The sequence below is a fragment of the Carcharodon carcharias genome, chromosome 19 (genome assembly GCF_017639515.1).
Source record: "Carcharodon carcharias isolate sCarCar2 chromosome 19, sCarCar2.pri, whole genome shotgun sequence".
NCBI lineage: Eukaryota > Metazoa > Chordata > Chondrichthyes > Lamniformes > Lamnidae > Carcharodon > Carcharodon carcharias.
Genome location: NC_054485.1, coordinates 78106180 through 78125377, shown reverse-complemented (window position 1 = coordinate 78125377; position 19198 = coordinate 78106180). Strand labels below are relative to the sequence as shown.

The 19198-nt window shown below is 44.6% G+C and overlaps 1 pseudogene; it reads right to left on the bottom strand.

The window, feature by feature from the left end:
• Positions 1 to 2372: 2372 nt before the first annotated feature.
• Positions 2373 to 12853, bottom strand: LOC121291244 (annotated as a pseudogene).
• Between the last annotated feature and the right edge of the window lie 6345 nt (positions 12854 to 19198).

Below are 19198 nucleotides of genomic sequence, written 5' to 3'. Positions count from 1 at the left end.
TCCAAATCTATTACATCTACTGGTTCTCCTTTATCTATCCAGCTTTTTACATCCTCAAAGAATTCTAATAAATTTGTCAGGCATGATTTCCTCTTCATGAAACCATGCTGACTCTGCTTGATTAGATTATGTATTTCTAAATGTTCTGCTATTACATCCTTTATAATAGACTCCAGAATTTCCTGATGACAGATGTTAAGCTAACTGGCCTATAGTTACCTGTTTTTTGTCTCTCTTTTTGAATCAGGGTAGTATTCCAACCCTCTGTGACTTTTCCAGAATCTAAGGATTCTTGGAAGATTATTACCAGTACATCCACTATCTCTGTAGCTACTTCCTTTAATATCCTAGGATGCAACCCATCAGATCCAGGTGACTTATCTGCCTCTAGCCCCATTAGTTTCTCTAGTACTTTTTCCTAATGATATTTATTGTACTTATTTCCTCCTTCACTTTTGGCCCTTGATTATTTAGTATTTTTGGAATACTATTAGTCTCTTCTACCATGAAGACTGATGCAAAGTATTTATTCAACTCCCCTGCCATTTCCTGTTTCCTCATTATTATTTCCCCAGCCTCATTCTCTAAGGGGCCTATGTTCACTGGCCTCTCTCTTCCTTTTTATATATATATTTAAAGAAGCTCTTACTGTCCAATTTTATATTACTTGCTAGTTTACCTTTAAAGTTTATTTTCTCCCTCTTTATTACTTTTTATTGGTCATCTGTTGTTGGTTTTTAAAATGTTCCCAATTCTCTGGCTTACCACTAATCTTTGCCACATTGTATGCTTTTTCTTTCACTTTGATATTATCCTTAACTTCCTTGGTTAACCATGGTTGGTTTATCCCCCTCTTACAATCCTTCTTTCTCACTGGGATATATCTTTATTGAGAGTCATGAACTATTTTCTTAAATTTCTGCCATTGTTCATCAACCGTATTTTCTGTTAAAATCCTATCCCAGTCCACTCCAGCCAACTCTGCCCTCGTTCCTTTGTAATTATCATTATTTGAGTTTAGCACAGTTGTTTCTGACCCAAGTTTCTCACTCTCAAACTGAATGCTAAATTCTACCATGTTATGATCATAGTTTCCTAGGGGATCTTTTACTCTGAGATCATTTATTAAACCTGCCTCATTACACATTACCAGATCCAAAATAGCTTGATCCCTGATTGGATCCGCAACATATTGATCTAGGAAACTGTCTCGAACACACTCTATGAATTCTTGCTGATGCCTTCCTCTACCAATTTGGTTTTTCCAATCTACCTGAAAATTAAAGTGCCCATGATTAATGTACTGCCCTTTTCACATGCCCTCATGATCTTCTGATTTATTTTCTGTCTGACTGTATAGCTACTGTTAGGGGGGCCTATAGACAATTCCCACCAGTGTCTTCTTCCCCTTGTTATTTCTTATTTCCACCCATATGGATTCTACATCTTCCGATCCAAGATTATTTCTTGCTTTCGTACTTATCTCATTGTGTACTAACAAAGCTACCAACCACCCTTTCCTTCTTGCCTGTCCTTGTGCTTAGTGCAAATCTAATAAAATGGCTCCCTCCAGCAAAACCAGACCTCACATGGCTGTTCCACACCAGCAACCAGAATTTCTACTCCAAAAATGCTTAATTTCCCCCTCTGATATGGTTATTATATTACTATCATTATCAAGTTACCTATATGATCTTCAGACATGCTTGGATTTGGAGAAGGAGATGTGCAAACAGTGTCACACTTATCATTTGGCACGCTCACTCTTATCTTATATACTGTTCCACATCGGAAATCATTTTGGGTGTTTGGCTGTAAATTAAATACTGTGAATACCTCTTATTTTACTGGTGTCTCCTCAGATGTCCACTCCTCCTGTTGCACAGTTTTATAAACCACCCTGAACCTCACTACCTCTCCAGCATCATAACTTGGTGGCTGTAAGACCAGTGTTATGCTTTCATGTGTTACCTTGGAAGGCACAGGCCGACCAGGCTTTGATGGGAGGTGATATTCACTAATTATGTTAGTCCCATCTTCACACAGATAAATATTTACTCCTTTTTAGGCCTGGGAAGATACAGAAGCAATGATAAACTTAGTTTTCTTGTGATCTTTGTTGGCGTTTGCAAAGCCTGCAGAGTCTGGCCTGCTTCCGTATATGTTTGCACACTGATGTTATGTTAAACCATGGTTTACTCTTTTTTTCCTTCATGTCTTGGGTCTGTGGTGGGTTTTTCATGTGTGAAATGTTGAGCTTATTCAGGTATCCTGAAAGAGCAGAGAGATACTACTCTTCCCAATGTAATAATATAAACATGAAACAGACAACCTATTGATAGTTTGGATCCAGTAATTCTTCATTTAGCATATTATTTGATGAAATTATTTGGATGCCTTTCATTATAATCAAGTTAAGATCTCACCACTGCTATTTCTTTTTCCATGCATTCCAACCATGTGATTAGATATTGACCTCTAAAAGGTGACTGTTCCTTGTTATTCAGAATATCCACCAGTAACCCTTCCTCCTTCCCACCTCCTTGGATAGATGCTAACACACTGGCTAAATTCTTCTGGAAAACCAGTTTGTACCCCAGACACATCTCTCAGAATTTCATTATCCTGTTCCCAATCTCTGGAAATTGAACAGTGACACTGTCTCCGATCATATCATTGCATCTCATCACTGTCTCATTGAGCTACTCCAGCACAGACTGGGAGCGATTGACCAGTCCGATACTTATGTCTCGAACCAGCTGAGCAGCTTTGGAGTCCAACTTGTTGAGTGGGTAGAGCCAGACACTCATAGGCACTGCATGCTCTCCATCAAGTCCCAGTAACTTTGGGAGGGTTCTGTAGATTTTGATTGTACCTTAGAGTGTGGTGGAATTGTATTCCAGTGAGAAATCCCCATAAAAGGTGCAGCTGAATTTCTGGACATTTGATTTTTGTTCACCTGTCATTTTTAGGGAGGCCATGACCCTGAACTGCAATCACAGGAATAACTTTAATCATCCCCCCATGTTATCCTGAATATCCTGTAGAGTCTCTGTTGAAGTAGCCTCTTGATCAAACATAAAGAAAGCCTGAGCCCCGTACAGCACTGCTGTAACCATGTGAGAAGGTGATCAAATACGTGTGAGTGGGTTATATTCTGCTGCTCTAAGTGGTTCATTGATAGTTCCTTAAATTTAGCTGTTGTTCGGTACTGAAGGGTCACTCAGGCCTGTTGATTTGATCTTCTTGAGCTATTGAGATATTTTGCAGATCCATCAAACTTCATCAATCGAGTGATAGAGCTTGCTTTCAATGATCCATCGATGTCCAAAGCTGATGTTTTTTCGCCAATGGTGTCTGATGTATGGATCTTAAACTGAGTTTCATGATTAGATTGTACATTCACATTCTTTTGAAGAGTCTCCAAGTCCCACAGGGTGACAGCTTGAAAAGAAATATAATCAGAATTAGACATTGTGACACCTATAGAACATATACTGAGAGAGATTAAATTCCAGTGTGACACCTATTGAGCAGATATCGAGAGAGGTAGGACTCCAGTGTGATACCAATAGAACATATACTAGGAGAGGTAGGACTCCAGTGTGATACCTATAGAACATTTACTGAGAGAGACAAAATTCCAATGTGACACCTACAGAACATATATTGAGAGAGATTAAATTCCTGTGTGACATCTATAGACCATGTACTGAGAGAGACAGAATTCCGGTGTGACACCTATAGAATATATACCGTGAGAGATGGAATTCCAGTGTGAAACCTATAGAACATTTATTGCGAAAGATAGAATTCCAGTGTGACACCTATAGAGCATATGCTGAAAGAGATAGAATTCCAATGTGACACCCATAGAACATATAGTGAGAGAGACAAAATTCCAGTGTGACACCTATAGAACATATATTGAGAGACAGAATTCCAATGTGACACCTACAGAACGTATACTGAGAGAGACAGACTTCCAGTGTGACACCTATAGAACATATACCATGAGAGATGGAATTCCAGTGTGAAACCTATAGAGCATTTACAGTGAAAGATAGAATTCTATTGTCTCACCTATAGAACATATACTGAAAGAGATAGAATTCCATCGTGACACCTATAGAATATCTAGTGAGAGGTAGAATTCTAGTGTGACACTCGTGATTGTAGGTATAACTCTTCCTACTGCCTTTGGGGGTCACGTGATTGTACTGACAAATCAGCCCTAAGTGCTGGTAATCTTGGGTCGGTGGGGGGGGGTGGTGGAGCTTTCTAGTCGTGGGCCTGGTTCAAACATGTAGCTTCTAAAGGAGCTCTACAATAAAGTTTTCTGCTTCAAGTAAGAAACTTGTCTGGTCCATCAAGTTTATTACATTTGATGAGGAGGATAAATAGCTCCGATGCTACAGCTCGTCTTGTAAATGTGAGTACACTAGTTCTTTAGGAAAGAATGAAAAGTATACTCACCAGCCACTTTTCTGCAGAATCCACCTTTATGACTCGTCCATGGAAGACTGGAGCCATTACGTAGAGCGCCTAGGTTTTTATTTTGTGGCAAATGAAATAACAGCTATTCAAAGAAGATGGTTGCACCCCAACTGGACTGGGACCGATGTCTGTGGAAAGGTTCATTAGTGTGGCAGGGGGCTGGTCACTAACATATAGAAGCAGAAAAGAGGAATAAGGTGCATAACGTGGGAGCGTTGGCCAGTGCAAGGGAAGGAAGTAGTACCATATTAGATAGGAGAAGACTGAGAAGTACTTTAAGGAATACAAACACAGGATTACAATGTATGTATGTAAACACACAGTGGTGAAAATGGCTGGTGAGCCACAAGCAGTCTCCTCTACATTGGAGAGACCAAAGGCAGACTGGGTGACCACTTTGCGGAACACCTTCAGTCTGTCCGCAAGCATGACCCAGACCTTCCTGTCGCTTGCCATTTCAATACGCCATCCTGCTCTCATGCCCACATGTCCGTCCTTGGCCTGCTGCATTGTTCCAGTGAAGCTCAACGCAAACTGGAAGAACAGCACCTCATCTTCCGACTAGGCGCTTTACAGCCTTCCAGACTTTGAGTTCAACAATTTTAGATCATGAACTCTCTCCTCCATCCTCACCCCTTTTTTCAAATATTTATTTTTTAATTTTTATATATGTTTTTTCCTACCTATTTCTATTATTATTATTTTTAAAATTTATTTCCATATGTTGTTTTATCCCCACCTTTTAGCCTATTTCGATCTTTTCTTCCACATTGTCACCCACCACCCCCCCGCCCCCCGCCACCCCCCCCCCCCCACCCCGACTAGGAGCCATCTGTCACTTGCTCATCCTGCTTTCTACTCTTAATGTCACCATTAGCACCTCCTTTAGCCAGTATCACCACCATCAACACCGCTTCAACCTTTTGTTTGTGACATCTTTCGCAATCTCCCCTTTGCCTCCACCTATCGCTGGCCTTCTATCCAGCTTCACCTATCCCACCCCCCTTAAACAGTATATATTTCACCACATTTTTACTTCTTTGTAGTTCTGAAGAAGAGTCATACAGAATTGAAACGTTACCTCTGTTTTTCTTTCCACAGATGCCGTCAGATCTGCTGAGTTTTTCCAGCAATTTTTGAGATTGAGGGAATGAGAGCTGTACAAGATTATGACAGGTTTAGGTAAGATAGGCAAGGGAAACTCTTCCCATTAGCTGATGGTAGAAGGTCTAGATTTAAGGTTTTGGGTAAGAGATGCCAGGGAATGTGAGGAAGGACATTTATGCAGCTGCTGATAATGACCTGGAACTCACTGCCAATGAGTGGGGTAGAATCAGAACAATCAATGATTTCAAAAGTAAATTGGATAGGCACCTAAGGAAATAAACTTTTAGGGTTACAGGGATAGATCAGGAGAACAGAACTGACTGGACTGCTCCAGGGGAGCCAACATCAGCTCAATGGCTTCTCCCTGTGCTGTAAATTACTCTATGCCTCTATGAAATGGGAGACAGGGGAGTATCTATGTGCATAGGTTTTATGAACTCCCAGAATATATTTAGTAAGTTTCCACAAAGGAGACTGTTAATTAAAATTTAAGTTCATGGAATTGTATTCAAATTATTGATTTGGTTTGGAGATTGGTTGGTAGTAGAAGAGAGAAAGTAGGAATAATGGATGTATACTCAAATTTGAATGAAGTGACTTGTGGGGCAGAATTTTCTCTTGATAGACCCACAGACAGCAGGAAGACTGACAATAATATTCCCCTTGAAGGTTTCCTGATCAATCAAAGAGCATGGGTGTAACAATGACACTGCTGCTCAATGCTTCTGATATACCTTTGGCCAGCTCACTGTGAGATTGAGGGATTATGTGATTTATCCATTGTTAAAAGTAGCAATGTTGAGTGTTAACTGACAGGGAAGTATTTTCTTGAAGAAGCTTAGTCAATTCTGAATAGTGGGTCTTAACGAATTAAACTTGGAGCAGAATGTGACTAGAGTTCAAAAGAAAGATATCAAGTGCCAGAAACACACAGCACACAATAGGTGGGTTAAGATTTTGTGTAAAAACCTTCCATCAGAATGTCCCCCATCAGGTACTTCAACTCATTTCAGTTTGTTTCAAATACAGTGAACCAGCTTGAAGTGCAGCCATTGTTATGTCTTTAAGCCTGGATTTTAATTTCCTGTATCTTGATGTGCTCAACAGACCATTGCCCCCTCACTCTGCCCATTGCCACACATGGGTATCTTGGATTGGGCAATCAGAATGGCAGTCATACAGCATTCCTGGCTGAAAGGGTCAACCCAGAGCTTGTATGTCCATGTTCCCTCCAACAGGCAGAAACCCCCAGAATTAAATGTCTCCTGTAATAAGACACACAGGGAGCTGCTGCCAAGGAGAATGTTTTCACAAAGTCCATTGATCTATCTTCATTTATACTCAGCCAATTATCAGGCATGATTGAGCTGCAAGTTAAGAACATCTTGTGTTTACATAGCATCATAAATGGATGTCCCAAGGCCCCTCACGGATATCAGATAAAAGAGGAGGTTTTAGCAGTGACTGAAAGCTTGGTCAAAGAGGTGGGTTTTAAGGAACACCTTAAAGGAGGTAAGAGAGGTAGAATGGCAAAGGGAAGGGAAAGCACGAGACACCAAAGGTCAAAGGCGGCAGATTGTAGAGCTGGAGCAGGTTACAGAATCACAGAATTGTTACAAAACAGAAGGAGGCCTTTGGCCCATTGTGAATGCACTGGCTCTCCGAATGAGCAATCACCTAGTACCGTTCCCCTGCGCAAATCTCCTCATAACCCTGCACATTCTTCCTTTTCAGATAACATTCTAATTCCTTTTGAATGCTTCAGTTGAACCTGCCTCCAACACACTCTCAGGCAGTGCATTCCAAATCCTAACAACTTACTGCATAAAAAAGTTTCCCTTCATATCGCTTTTGCTTCTTTTGCTAATTATTTTAAATATGTGCCCATTGGTTCTTGAACCTTTTCACAAGTGGGAACAATTTCTCCCTATCCACTCGGTCCAGATCCCTAATGGTTTTGAACACCTCTATCAAATCTTCTCAGATTTCTCGTCTCCAAGGAGAAAAGTCCCAACTTCTCCAATCTATCTATGTAGCTGAAGTTCCTCGTCCCTGGAGCCATTCTTGTGAATCTTTTCTGCACTCTCTCCAATGCCTTCTTATCCTTCCTAAAGTGTGTGCCCAGAAGTGGACACAATACTCCAGTTGAGGTCAAACTAGTGACTTATACAAATTCAACATAACCTCCCTGCTCTTGTACTCTGTGGCCCTATTGATAAAGACTAGGATGCTGTAGGCTTTATTAACTGGTCTCTTCACCTGTCCTGCCACCTTCACTGATCAATGCACATTTACACCCAGGTCCCTCTGCTCCTCCACTCCCTTTAGAGTGGTGCCCTTTATTTTATATTGTCTCTCCATGTTCTTCCAACCAAAATGAACCACCTCACACTTCTCTGCATTAAACTTCATCTTCCACCTGTCTGCCTTTTCCACCAACTTGCCTATGCCCTTTCAAAGTTCTAGACTGTCCTCCCCACAGTTTACAATGCGTCAAGTTTTGTATCATTCGCAAATTTTGAAATCGTTCCCTACACAACAAGGTCTAGGTCATTAATATATATCAGGAAAAGCCAGAGTCCCAATACTGACCTCTTGGGAACACCACTCTGTCCTCTTGCACGAAAAACATCCATTAAGCACTACTCTTTGCTTCCTGTCACCCAGCCAGGAAATGGAGAGAGCTGGTGAGTGAGTGCAGCACAGGGTACAGGCAGCAGAGATTTGAGCTGATGATTAGTGAGTGGAAGGTGAAGAGCTGCGTGTGCATTTGTGTGTGTGTATTTGTGTGAGATGCGTGTGTATTTGCGTGTGCATGTAGTTGTGTGAGCTGTGTGTGCATTTGTGTGTGTATGTGTGTATATTTGTTTGTGTGTGTATTTGCGTGAGCTGTATGTGCATTTGTGTGTGTGTGTGTGTTATTTGTGGGAGCTGCGTGTGTATTTGTGTATTTTTATGAGCTGCGTATGTATTTGTTTGTGTATGTGTGTGTATATTTGTTTGTGTATGTATGTCTATGTACAGTGTGTACATTTGTTTATGTATGTGTGTGAAATGTATGTGTATTTGTTTCTATGGGCTGGATTTGATGTGTCCCCTCCGAGGGGCACGTAAAATAGGTCAGGTGCCCAGTCCACCTCCTTCCAGCCCACCCCAAAGCTTACACCACATAATGCCAAAATCAGCAGCCTGCCTGCCAAAAATAAATAATTAAGGGTTATTTAGGCTTGTTAACAAGCCTAATGACCTGAATAACACACTACCCATGCCAAAATATATTTCATGTGCGCAGTAGGGTGGGAGTGGGTAGGGCCTTTGTAATTTTCTTCAAGAGAAAAGGTGGGAAGGAAGGGGGTTGCCCTGTGATTATTGGGGGCACGCCCAAGATGACACTCTCCCTTTCCATTCACACTGCCTGATGGACAGAACCCAGTCCCCCAACACCCGCTCATCTCCCATGGGCTCAGTGATCATCTGCGCCCTAAAACACTGGGACTTACCTATCCTGGACAGCCATGATAGTCTTCAACCTTCTTCCTGCACTCAGGAGCTGCTGGCCAATCAGATTAATAGGCAGCTCCTGAGGGTGTGTTGTCCACCCACTGAGGGGTGATGCCCACTGTTAAGCATCTTAGTCTGCCCACAGGGTGTTATGGCTGAGGGGCAGGCTTTCATGGTGCAAGTGCAAGTTGGCTGTTTCCTTCCGGGGGTGTGGATACATCGTTCATAAACCATGTGTCTGTGCAGAAAACCCCGTCCCCCCCTCTCGGATTAGAGAGAATTCCCACCAACCCCGTCTCGGATCAGAGAGAATTCCCATCCCCCCCTCTCAGATCAGAGTGAACCCCATCCTCACCTCTCGGATTAGACAGAATTCCTGTCCCCTCTCTCTAGGGTCAGAGAGAATTCCCATTCCCCCCCCCGCCGTCTCGGCTCAGAGAGAATTCCCATCCCCCCTCTCAGATCAGAGTGAACCCCGTCCCCCCCCTCTTGGATCAGAGTGAACCCCGTCCCCCCCGTCTCGGATCAGAGTGAACCCCGTCCCCCCCTCTCGGATCAGAGTGAACCCCATCCCCCCCTCTTGGATTAGAGAGAATTCCCGTCCCCCCCTCTCTAGGATCAGAGAGAATTCCCATGGCCCCCTCCCCCATCTCGGATCAGAGAGAATTCCCGTCCCCCCCTCTCGGATCAGAGCGAACCCCATTCCCCCCTCTCGGATCAGTGAGAATCCCCATCCCCCCTCTCGGATTAGAGTGAACCCCGTCCCCGCCTCTCGGATTAGAGTGAACCCCGTCCCCCCCTCTCGGATCAGAGAGAATCCCCATCCCCCTTCTCGGATCAGAGTGAACCCCATCCCCCCCCTCTCAGATCAGAGAGAATCCCCGTTCCCCCTCTCTGATCAGAGAGAATCCCCATCCCCCCTCTTGGATCAGATAGAATCCCCGTTCCCCGCCTCTTGGATCAGAGAGAATTCCTGTCCCCTCCTCTCGGATCAGAGAGAATTCCCGTCTCCTCCTCTGTTTGTCTATAAACAATATCTCTCAAAAACTAATGGACGGACCTCAACAAAACTTTGTTCATAGAAAGTTTATAGCCCAAGGAAGAACTGATTAGCTTTTGGCAAAGATGTGGAACTGGATCCAGATACTGGAATTTTTAAAGTTTCAGTTAGGTTGGGAGATAGGGTGAGTAGACTCCTTTTTTTTAGAATGTTTTGGGTTGTTTTATTTCAAACACTATTGATTGTTTTCGAACATTGTGTATTGTCTCAGGTTGGGTGGTGCAATTTGTTACAGCTGTGAAACTGTGGGCAGAGTTTTTAGAGCAGGTTTCTGAATGTAGATTGGCCTGAAGCTTCCTTAGCGAGGTGGAAGCTCTTAATACAAAGATTTCTTTTTTCAGCTTTGTTGTTCCAGACCATCAACAAGGCAAGGATCAACTACAAGTGCACAAATGTTATAATGTATAAGTTAACACAGTGTGGCTGAGGTATGTGAGCAGACTACTGAGTGCTCCCTTCATCTAGGTCCTGAAGTGAAGTTGGAGTCTCTCAGCCTCATTGTTACATTTAAAGCTCCTATCCACCTTCTTTGGAACAGGTTGGTCACCCTCCCATCTTACAATCTAAGTTAAAGCTGGAAATAGATGGATTGTCATTGGGTTTGTATCTGGAAATTGATATCTGAGATTTGAGCCTTCTCACTGATCCAAACCAGCACATCTTTTAACTTAACATTCCTCCCATACAGGGACAGAAATATAGTGAAGTATAAAGCAATAGGGACAATGGCAAAGGGACAGAGTGAGAGAAAGAGCCAGAAGGAGAGTGAGAAAAATGGAGACTGAGGGAGACTGAGAATGTGTCCTCCTCTGTCTATAATATTGTGACAAACATTCCCTACAGACACTGAAACTCCCACTCCCAGTAAAATCCCAGGAGATTTATTGCCCAGATCCTGAGCTAGAGACATAAGGGTGACATGGAGAGTGAGAATGGAAGGCTGAATTCTGTACTTACCAGGAGAGACCCAGGAAAAACACACAAGAAGATGGAGAAAATGATCAGCAACATTCTAGGAATCCACTGTCCCTGTTCCAATCAGGGACTCGGAATAAAAATTTTGAGGGCAAAACTGCTGCGGTTTATAGAGACTAGAAAAAACAAAATAAACAAGAAGTCTATCGAGACTCCATTTTTCTGTTTAACTTGAAATTTGATCCTTTCTCTCACAAACTGCAGAACCAGTAAAATACCCAATTGAAGAGATAAACAGTCACCAGATACCAGGGGGATCAAAGTCAGACAGGCTGAATTTCAGGTTCTGAAACAGAAACTAGAGTGAGATTGAAGAAGTCTCATCTACCAGCTCCAGGGTAAGGAGAGGAGATACCAGGATCCTGGACTCCACTCACATACCCATCCCCCCAACACCCCATGCAGTAATGGTCCAATTTAACTTCATAGTTCCTCCTTGTTTTCCTAATAATTTTTTGACTTCTTTCCTAATCTCTTCAAATTCCCTGTTGCCACTTTATTCTTTAATATCTACATCCTGCATGCATGCCTTTTTGCTTTGGCTTCAGTTTTGAGAAGTGAATGTCACTGAGACAAGGCTATATGCAAGACAAAGAGGAAAACAAGAAGGTATAAGGTCTTTAGAAAGGATGGGGCAATTGGAAAAGGCGGAGGAGGAGTAATATTGCTAAGGGACTGTATTGGGGGAGGTAATGGCATAGTAATAATGTCATTGGACGAGTAATTCAGAGGCCTAGGCCAATGCCATGGGGACATGGGTTCAAATCCCACCACAACAGCTAGTAGAGTTTAAAATCAATTAATAATTCTGTCACTAATCTCATGTCCATGACAACTACCATCAATTGTAAAAAACCAGCTGGTTCACAAATCCCTGATAGAGAAGGAAATCTGCCATCCTTGCCTGGCCTGGCCTATATGTGACTCCAGACCCACAGCAATGTGGTTGACTCTTAACTACCCTCTGAAATGGCCTAGCAAGCCACTCAGTTCAAGGGGCAGTTAGGGATGGGCAACAAATGCTGGCCTTGCCAGCAACGCCCACATCCCATGAAAGAATGAAAAAAAAATAGGGAGAGGGGATATCGGTAGGGGTGAACAGGCAGTAGAAACACTGTAGGTAGTGAGGAATAAAAGGGATGTATGATTTTGGTGATAGTTGTGTGCAGATCTAAAAGCAATGATAAAATAGTGGGGTGTATAGATTTGGGCATCATAGAAGTTTAATGCAAGGGTGCTTACAATTGGCAAGTTTGGGGTCCCAAATTCAGTGAATTACTTGAGCATATTCAGGCCAGTTTTCTAGAACTATGGGAGAAATTTTAACATGGAGAAGCGCGTGGGTGTGGGAGCAAATGCTGAGGGGCTAAAGCTGATGAAATTGACAGTGCTTCAGTAAACTGGTTCCAAACTGCCAATTTTCCGCTTTCATTCCAGCGTGTGTGATGGCCCATGTGCTTTTGGGGAAAGACCTACCTTTTATGTTGGGGAGATGGTCCCTTTAAGAGCCAGTGGCGGAATCGTCCCAGGTTTGCACTAAGCGTGAAAAAAGATGTTTTACCCACCAACTGCAATAGCAGGTTCTCATGCTGTATCGTTCCCTTCCCGCCTCATTAATTATGCAGCCACAGGAAACACCCAGTCTTACAGGCAGATGGCTTCTGATTTGCCTGCAATACTGTTACCTTACCGCTTCCTCACGCCGGGCACCATGCTTAAACTGCAGCTGTGTGCACAATTCTCAATGCTTGCGGCCCAGGATTGCTACGGTGAAGACATGGCCCCAAAAGCCAAGAAAAGTGCAGCCCCCTGATTCAGTGATGCATCCCTGGGATGCCTTCTGGACACTGTGGAGGCCCACCAAGCTGTCCTCTACCCCTGCTCTGGCTGCAGGAGGCCCATCAGTCTCACCACTCTGGCTTGGGGAGGCAGAAATGGTCAGTGCTAACACTGAACACAAGAGGTCGGCCATCCAGTGTAGAAAATGGATGAATGATCTCATCCGTGCCACCAGGGTAAGAAAACCATCTCATCACTCTAAACTCACACACTCACAAACTCATCACACGTTCGCTGGCATCTCACTCATTGCCAGCTCAAGGCACATCACCACTCATTCTCTCACACACAACCTCACATCTCGATCTGGCCTCTCCTCTTCTGGAGACTGCCTCCTCAGCCCTCACCATCTTGAGGCCACTTGCACAAATCAAATGTGCCCCCCCACCCCACTCACCCTGGCATGCCCCCCTTCCCCAGTACAACCCTCGCCCTGCAGTCTCTTTCCTCACCTCAGGCCATTTCTCCCCCTTTCCCAAGCAAGCCCTAGCCCTGTAGTCTTTGAAAAGCCACCTCCACTTTGTGGCTGGTCCGGTAAGTAGAGACCTCCATAAACATGATGTGGTGTTGGCTGTGAAGCCTGGCACTGATGACTGTGAGTGCTGCCCGAAGCAAGGTAGGCAAACAAACTTTGAAGTCCCGAGTGAAGTGAAGCTCACCAAGGGAATAAGTGTAATTAGCTAGAACTAATAGGGTTAACTCATCACATTATTGGCAAATTATAAACCAATTAGCCATTTCCAACAACTTGGCTAAAGTGAGATGACAACATCTCTTGAGTATAATAAAGGGATTGCAGGAACCATCTTTGTGTACATCAAGTGTGGAAGAACCAGTTTAGATCTTCGGGGATAGTTGAGTAACCTATCAGCACAAGGGTTGTTTTCAATAAACCTCAGGGCAGGTGAGTAGCTAGTACTGGGACTCCCTGCCAGTAGAAACCCCAGGAAGGTGTAGTGCTTCTCAGAGGCATTGATGGTTTCTCTGTTGGTGCGAGGAATTAAATCTGTTGTCCACTTCTCTTGGATTGATCACCCATTTGAAAGCGTGGAGTTGTTGGAGTTTCATTGATAAGTATACTCCACCTATATTTTGCCGCTGTTAGTTGATAAAGTTTCTAGAATTTGCTTATAATCAATAAACTTTGATACTATTTACTGATGTGGTGTCGAGTCTTTGCCTGATGGTCATATCTCTGTCAAATTCAGACAGTTTAAGATATATTTGTAACAGGTGGCTACGCTTAAGATGCTAGCGACACCAGTGTTGGCCTGGGAGTCTACGACTGTGGGACAGCTGGACGAGATTTAAAGGAAAAAGCTTACTAGAAGAAAGGCCTAAGAACTCTGATGAACTTACATGAATGTTTAGTCCTCAGACTAAGTAGTTAGCCTTCCAATTTCTGATAAGTACCTGACTTGAGTTATTGGGGGTGTAAGTCAAATGAGTGTTGAAGGAAAATTGAGTTAAGAAATTGGGTTCAGAATATAAGTAGATGTGTTCTTTGTACTTTTAATCTTTTTAACATAATTGACATTTTAAAAGAGAGTGTAGTTATTAGTATTCAGGTTCTTTGATTTTTGTGCAGTAACATTATTTGTTTTAAACTGTGAATCTTGTGACTTAATTCTTTTAGTAAATACCTGGGTTTTTGGATTCTAAAAAAAATGAACATCGTTCAGGTCTCAACTTTTCCTTATTCATTCATGGGATGTGGGCTTTGCTGGGTAGGTCAGCATTTATTGCCCATACCTAATTACCCTTGGGAAGGTGATGGCAATTTGCCGCCTTGAATTGCTGCAGCCCATGCTGTGTAAGTATACCCACAGTGCTGTTAGCGAGGGAGTTCCAGGATTTTGACACAGCAACAGTGAAGGAACGGTGATATATTTCCAAGTCAGGATGGCGTGTATTTTGGAGGGGAACTTTCAGGTGGTGGTGTTCTCATGTATCTGGCACCTTTGTCCTTTGAGGTGGGAGCGGTTGTCGGTTTGGAAGATGCTGACTAAGGAACCTTAGTAAGTTCCTGCTGTGCATCTTGTAGATGGTGCATCAGTGGTGGAGTGAGTGAATGTTTGTGGATGGGGTGCCAATAAAGCTTTGTCTTGGATGGTGTCAAACTTATTGAATGTTGTTGGAGCTGCACTCATCTAGACAAGTGGAGAGTATTCCATCACATTCCTTACTTTTACCTTGTGTAAAGAACATATCTTTTTATTTCTGTTGGACTGTGGATTAAAATTACAATGGCTGCAGTTTGAAAGACATTTCTACTGGAACAGGAGATATACAATGTTGCTGTCCTGGAACAGAGTGTGCCATGAAAGACAGGATGGTGCTGAGGAAGAGTCCGGTCTAACAGGGAACTGCCTGGCAACAACATTTTAATTGGCTCTTGACCAGGTGACCAGGGATTGTGTGAGAGCAGTGCAGCATAAAAGCTCTTAGCCTGAAAAGAGAAAAGGTCTAAAATTTCTTTCTCCTGTATGTAATTCTACAATAATAGCTAGCTGTTTTCTTCGTTCCTCATATCTCTAAAATCTGCTCTATCTCTGAAAAACCCCTGTCAAGAGGAAAAGGGGAAAATCACCATTAGAGACATTGAAAAGCAAGTGCTTAACCAGTGAACTAAAGACTGAAAGATCTGGGAAGACCACCTCATGTCATCAACAAAGAATTGAAAGGAATTTGGAAGACATCAATCAAAATCAACCCATTGAGTCTTGTACTCTGGAATTGGTGCTATTGAACTGTTTTATCCCAGCCTTAAAATCCATATTTTTGTGTGTCTTATTTGTCTTGTATTAGTGTGTGTATAGGGATTTGAGAAGGAGTAGTGTTTATGTTACAGTATTAGAAATTAACAGTTCATATTTCTTTCTTTTGCCTCTGGTTAAAGGCAATTTGTTCAATATTTATTTGTTAAGTTTACAAACCTGGTGCTCAGATTCTGTTAACCTAAATTAAACAATTAGGTGGCTTGATCAAACTTTTCATATTTGTCACGGCTCAGGGAGCAGTAGGGCTTGATATTGAAGTGCACTATCCTCAGTGAGTCCACTTGTAGATTGTGGACAGGCTTTGGGGAGTTAGGAGGTGAGTCACTTGCCACACAATTCCTAACCTCTGATCTGCTGTTGTAGCCACAGTGTGTACATGGTGAGTCTAGTTCAGTTTCTGGTCAATGGTAACCCTCAGGATGTTGATAGTGGGAGATTAGGTGATGTTAATGACATTGAATGTCAAAGGGCAATGGTTAGATTCTCTCTTATTGGAGATGTTCATTCCCTGGCACTTGTGTTGCATGAAGGTTACTTGCCAGATGTCACCCCAAGCCTGAATGTTGATGCATATGGGCATGGACTGCTTCAATATCTGAGGAGTTGTGAATGATGCTGAACATTGTGCAATTATCAGCGAACATCCCCACTTCTGACCTTATGATGGAAGGAGAGTCATTGATGAAGCAGATGAAGATGGTTGGGCTGAGGACACTACCCTGAGGAACTCCTGTGTCCTGGGACTGGGATGATTGACCTCCAACAACTACAACCATCTTCCTTTGTGCTGGGTATGGCTGAATGTGTGATTGGGATAGAATGGTTGGTGTATTTTATTATGAACATATTAACGTATATTAATCAATCAATTAGAGTGACATTGACACAGGTATTTAAGTTCAAAATGTGATCTATGTGTTTCTGGAACGTCCTGAAACTTATCACTGCACTTACACTGGCCTAGATTTCATCACGGATAGGGGCAGAGGTAAACAGCAGCAGTTGCTCTCTGCAAATCACAGACATGCAGATTCACAAGAAAGTGGGCACCAGCAGAGAGAGAGAAGCAGAAGAAAGAGAGCAGTGGCAGGGAGAGAGGAGCGGCAGAGAGATCAGCAACAAAGAGAGAGAGTAGCGCAAAGAAAGCAGTGACAGACAGAGAGCAGCAGCAGAGAGAGAGCAACGACACAGAGAGCAGCGGCGGAGAGAGAGCAGTGGCGGAGAATGAGCAGCGGCAGAGAGAAAGAGCACTGGCAGAGAGAGGGCAGTGGCAGAGCAAGAGCAGCGATCGAGAGCAGCGGCGGAGAGAGCAAAAGCATAGAGTGCAACGGCAGACAGCAGCGGCAGAGAGAGAGCAACGACAGAGAGAAGTGGGAGATAGAGAGAGCAACAGAGAGAGAGCAACGGCAGAGAGAGCAGCGGCAGAGAGAGCAGCAGCAGGGAGAGAGCAATGACAGAGAGAGCAGCGGCTAGGAGAGAGCAGCGGCAAAGAGAGCAGCGACAGAGAGTGCAGCAGTAAAGAGAGCAGTGGGAGAGAGTTGTGACAGAGAGACAGCAGCAGCAGAGAGAGAGCAGCACAGAGAGAGCAACGACAGAGAGAGCAGCGGCAGAGATACAGCATTTGCAAAGAGAGAGCAGCGACTGAGAGAGCAATGGCAGAGAGAGCAGTGGCAGAGAGAGAGAGCAGGGGCAGAGAGAGAGCAGCAGCAGAGAGAAGTGGCACAAAGCGAGCAGGGGCAGAGAGAGCAGTGGCAGAGAGAGAGCGGCAGAGAGAGAGAGCAGCGGCAGACAGTGCAGCGGCAGAGAGAGTAGCAGCAGAGAGAGAGAGAGAGCAGTGCTAAAGGGAGAGAGCAGCAGCAGAGATACAGCAATTGCAGAGAGAGAGCAGCGACAGAGAGCAATGGCAGAGAGAGAGCGGCGGCAGAGAGAGAGAGCAGCAGCAGGGAGAAGTGGCACAAAGAGAGCAGCGGCAGAGAGAGAGCAGCGGCAGAGAGCGAGCAGCAGCAGAGAGAGGGCAGCGGCAGAGAGAGGGCAGTGGCAGAGAGAGCGGCGTAACAAAGAAAGCAACGGCAGAGAGACAGCAGTGGCTTGGGAGGGAGCAGTGGCAAAGAGAGCAGCGGCAGAGAGAAAAGGCACAAAGAGAGCAGTGGCAGAGAGAGAGAGCAGTGGCAGAGAGAGAGCAGCGGCAAAGAAAGCAGTGACAGAGACATAGCAACGGCAGAGAGAGCAGCCGCGGCGGAGATGGCAGGGGTAGAGAGATCGGAGAGAAGAGCAGTGGCAAAGATTGAGCAATGGCACAAAGAGAGCAGCGGCAGGGAAGAGAGCAGCGGCAAAGAAAGCAGTGACAGAGAAGAGAGCAGCGGCAAAGAAAGCAGTGACAGAGCAACGGCAGAGATTGAGTAACGTCAGAGAGAGAGCAACACAGAGTATGCAGTGGCAGAGGGAGAGAGGAGAGAGCAGCAGCAGAGAGAGAGCAATGGCAGTGAGAGAGAGCTGTGGCAGAGAGAGCAACGGGAGAGAGAGAGCAGCAGCAGAGGGAGATCAATGGCAGAGAGAGAGAGAGTGGTGGCAGAGAGAGAGAGTGGCGGCAGAGAGGGCAGTGGCAGAGTTGGAGAGCAGTGGCAGAGAGAGAGCAGTGACGGAGAGAGAGCAGTAACGGAGAGAGAACAGGGGCAGAGAGAGAACAGGGGCAGAGAGAGAGCAGCGGCAGAGACAGCAGCAGTAGAGAGAGAGAGAGCAGCGGTAGAGAGAGAGAGCAATGGAAGAGAGAGCAGTGGCAGAGCGAGCAGTGGCAGAGAGAGAGCAATGACAGAGAGAGCAGTGCCAAAGAGAGGGAGCAACGGCAGAGAGAAGTGGCACAAAGAGAGCAGCAGCAGAGAGAGCAGCAGCAGAGAGAGCAGCAGCAGAGAGAGCAGCAGCAGAGAGAGCAGCAGCAGAGAGAGCAGCGACAGAGAGGGAGCAGCAGCAGAGAGCGAGCAGCACAGAGAGAGAGCAGGACAGAGAGACCAGCGACAGAGAGAGAGCAGCAGCAGAGAGACAGCAATTGCAGAAAGAGACCAGCAACAGAGAGAGAGCAGCAGCAGAGAGACAGCAATTGCAGACAGAGAGCAGTGACAGAGAAGTGCAATGGCAGAGAGAGAGGAACAGCAGAGAGAGCAGGGGCAGGGAGAGAGCAGCTGCAGAGAGAGCAGGGGCAGGGAGAGAGCAGCTGCAGAGAGAGCAGGGGCAGGGAGAGAGCAGCAGCAGAGAGAAGTGGCACAAAGAGAGCAGGGACAGAGAGAGCGGGGCAGAGAGAACAACGGCAGAGAGAGAGCAACAGCAGAGAGAGAGAGCAAAAGCAGAGCAAGAGCAGCGGCAGAGAGAGAGCAGCACAGAGAGAGAGAGCAGCAGAGAGAGTGAGCAGCAGCAGAATTAGAGGCACAAAGAGAGCAGCGGCAGA